The sequence below is a fragment of the Nicotiana tabacum genome, chromosome 12, assembly GCF_000715075.1.
Source record: "Nicotiana tabacum cultivar K326 chromosome 12, ASM71507v2, whole genome shotgun sequence".
In the NCBI taxonomy this organism is placed as follows: Eukaryota; Viridiplantae; Streptophyta; class Magnoliopsida; order Solanales; family Solanaceae; genus Nicotiana; species Nicotiana tabacum.
Genome location: NC_134091.1, coordinates 22,508,375 through 22,512,087, shown reverse-complemented (window position 1 = coordinate 22,512,087; position 3,713 = coordinate 22,508,375). Strand labels below are relative to the sequence as shown.

Here is a 3,713-nt window from a genome sequence, read left to right as displayed (position 1 = left end):
AGCCTTAAGTTAATTCTTTTTTTTTTTCTCAACGTAAACAAAAACGAGATGAATTATCAAAGGAAAGTACTCATCAAGCCGAATGGACGAGGGGAGGTACACAAATAGCTATTTTTAGGAGTGCTATTTAAGAATTAACCAGTACTTATTTTGTCTTTGGAAATTTAAACTAAAAATCTTAACTTTAGGACTTTGTGTCCGAAAAAATTAAACTAAAAAATTGAAATTCATGACACATTGGCTAATTTCTAAAGGAACAACCCTCTAGAATGTCTTCCGGATGTCATTTCTGCAATGAACGATTGAGTCACTTCCTACTCAACCCAACCCAATAACCACTGAAAACATTGCGGATTCTACTTACCATCTTCACAGAGAATCTTTTTTATTCTTATTTTCATTTCAATCAAATCCGTATGAATATGACAAATGAATATATCTGACATGAATAATAACAGATTATCTGGATAAGTTAGAGTGTCTATGAAAAATTTCAGATCAAAAGGTTAGGAGCTGAGAAATAGCATTATGTGTAGTCTAGCTCTTATTTTAATTATCTCAATTAGCTAAATTGTAAGAAACTACAATAAGATGTGACAAAACACCAGAAGAAAGTAGCTTATGCATACACAATATCAACTTATCAAAAAACAAAATTAGCTGATAAACAATTTACATCAACCTATGATAAAAATTAAGCACCCAAACAAGAGCTTCAAAATCACTTTGAAGTATCGTGTTTAATTGTATTATCTTTTGAACATTTGACTACCTAAGGTATTTGGAGTACTTAAATCACCTTTAGCTTTGGCTACTCAGATACGATCTCTCACATTGTCTTGTCTTCTCATAATTTTTACCTAAAGGCGACCTTTATCATTTAATTCATTCACATCCCAATTAAGATAAGAATGTTTTCCATTTTGGACGTCCTAAAATGTTTACGTTATTTCATTTTTATGCAATTTGCACAATTTCTAAGAACTCAAATTCTTCAAACTTTTCAATCCTAAATTTTGATGGAATGTTTTCCGTATCATGGTTCTTTTCAATTAATAATTTTGTCATAACAACCGATATAATATATAGTCTAAGTCAAATATTATCATGTAAAATGAAACGAGTTACGTAATATATTTTTATGATATAACTTCTAAGGTTTGTATTAACAACTTCAAGAGGACCAAGTGTCACAACTCAAAAGTTCGGTAAGAAGAGGCGGAGCCAAGATTTGAACCTTATGAGTTCGGGATTGTAATATTTTTAAGTTACTGGGTTCTAAATTAACAAGTTGTACTTATTCAATAGATTTTTTAAGACAAATACATAATTTAAACAAAAACTACTGAGTTTCCGAACCTGCGTCCCGCGCTCGGCCTCCGCTCCTGTCGGTAAGCATATGAGTTGTTCTTGGTAATTGAAGCAGGACAAAAGAGAATTATTCTTAAGTTGTAACAAGCAAATAGAAGAAATAAAGGAATGGTGGAAGAGATTACCAACTTAAAACAACTTCAAGATGATCTATTGGGTGAACGGAAAGTAGGAGAGTAGTAGTACAAATAAAAGGACAATAAGAGTCAAATGTCATCTCGTGATAAAGTAAGAAAAGAAAGGGAGAATCCATTAATCCAAATATCCAATGGTAGAGGTTCTAAATTGAGATGTAAAGTTGCGGAGACACGGAGCCGTTCGAACCCAAACTTTGGAACACGACAGGAAAAAAATGCAGACGCTTCATATTTCTTCTTTTTCCTCACGAGCCTCATAATCTTCTTTTTTTTTCCGCGGGATAACCCGGTGTATAAAGTATTTCGTATTCTCGCAGAGTACGGGGAATGACGCACCCCTAGGAATGCAATTTAAATCACATACCTTAATGCAAACATTAATGGCTGCTTCCACTGCTCGAAATTGTGACAAATTAGATGGATCAAACCATCTAATTTTTGTTTTATTAGAATTTGAATTATGATCTAGTGTGATTTTATTTTAACTTTATCAACAGTTAAACTACATTCTTTGATGCTACAGAGCCACATATGGATATGGCAACAAATATAATATGATATTACAAATCATTTTGTACATAGTTATTTCCTCTCAATCATTTTATGTGACAATTTTTTTTAATTTGTCGCGAAGAGATTGATATATCTCTATATATGGCATGTTTGTGGAAAAACTTCTTAAACTTGGTGTCCTTTCAAGACTACCAAAGAATAAAAAATATTGTCGAGTTGTACTTATTATTAGGAAAAAAGTACTCCTACTTAATACTTAAGAGTACTTGAAACATTAACTAACAAAAAATTTTAAATCTGCTTTTGGATACAGTACAGCCACTGTATTCTACTACACTAACCACACTTGCTTAACCATAGTTATTCTTTCTCCTTCACTTTGTCTATATTATATCGCTTCCCCATTTCTCTCTAGTCGTAGACCCTAGTGTGAAGAAAGGTGGACTCTGAAATAGAAAAAATAGTTTTCTCCTAGAAAAATGAGCTGCAATGGTTGTAGAGTATTACGAAGAAGATGCAGTGACAATTGTACCTTAAGGGCGTGTTTGGATGGAATTGATGATCCTCGCGCTCAAGCTAACGCTACTCTTTTTGTTTCCAAGTTTTTTGGGCGTAGCGATCTCATGGCCTTCATCGCCGCTGTTCCCGAAAATCGAAGACCTGGTACTGCTACCAAACACACCCCTACCACGAATTTCCTTTTTTATTTTTTATTTTATTGAGTTTTATATTCTAAAAAAAGAAAAGAAAAGGAAAATGGATATTTACCTGGCTGATAAATTGATGAACTTTATCTCACAGCTTTGTTTAAATCGCTTTTGTTCGAAGCGTGCGGGCGGACGGTGAATCCGGTGACCGGTGCGGTTGGGCTGTTATCGACGGGTAACTGGCACGTGTGTCAAAAGGCGGTGGAGACGGTTCTCGTTGGTGGCAATCTACGGCCAGTTTTTGCCGGAATTCTTACTCCTTACATGAACGAGACCTTCGAATCCTTCCGCTGCGGCGGCGCGTGGGATATTCCAAATCAGTTCTCAAACAAATCCGGATCATTTACTGATGGATCGGATCACATCGATACAACGGAGTGGGTCGGTTTGGAGAAGAGATGGAACACGACGTCGTCCATAGGTTCAGAGACTGAGTTATCGGATGTGTCACTGGGTTTGGATAGTGGTAATAAAGAGCCAAAACTGCTTAATCTCTTCGTTTGAGATACTTAGAAGTAGGAATAATAATAGTTAATTTCCAGTTGAGTTTTGATGTTTTGAGTTTAAAGTCAGTTGGAATTTTATCGGAAACTGTTATTGATCTCTAAATATGAGAGATCTTGAGTCAATTCCCTAACTTGGTTGAGACGTTGCTTTGTCATACTGACATCTTTTTTGGCTGAATAAATATGAATGAAATAAATACGACTTCTACTTTTTATTTCGTCTTATATGATTATGCCACAATTCCACCCCAGCTTTATCTAGGATTGGAACGTAATTGTTGTTACATAGTAAGTACAATTTTCAGTCTGTTGCAAAATTGATTTTACAAAATCAAGTTCGTAACGTCATCTCTATTCACCAAATACAAGAGTACTAAGCCCTACTTGGCGGGCAGTTTGGTGCACTAATCTCTTATTATGTGCGGGATCCGGAGAAGGGTCAGACTACAAGGGTCTATCGTACACAGTCTTATCTTGTA

At 35.1% G+C, this 3,713-nt stretch overlaps 1 long non-coding RNA gene across 1 annotated transcript; it reads left to right on the top strand.

Moving 5' to 3' along the window:
* Positions 1–298: 298 nt before the first annotated feature.
* On the top strand, positions 299–3,459 carry LOC107798972 (uncharacterized). Its single transcript, XR_012697540.1, has 2 exons — positions 299–2,684; positions 2,823–3,459. It is a non-coding gene; the product is annotated as an uncharacterized LOC107798972 (long non-coding RNA).
* The last annotated feature ends 254 nt before the right edge of the window (positions 3,460–3,713 follow it).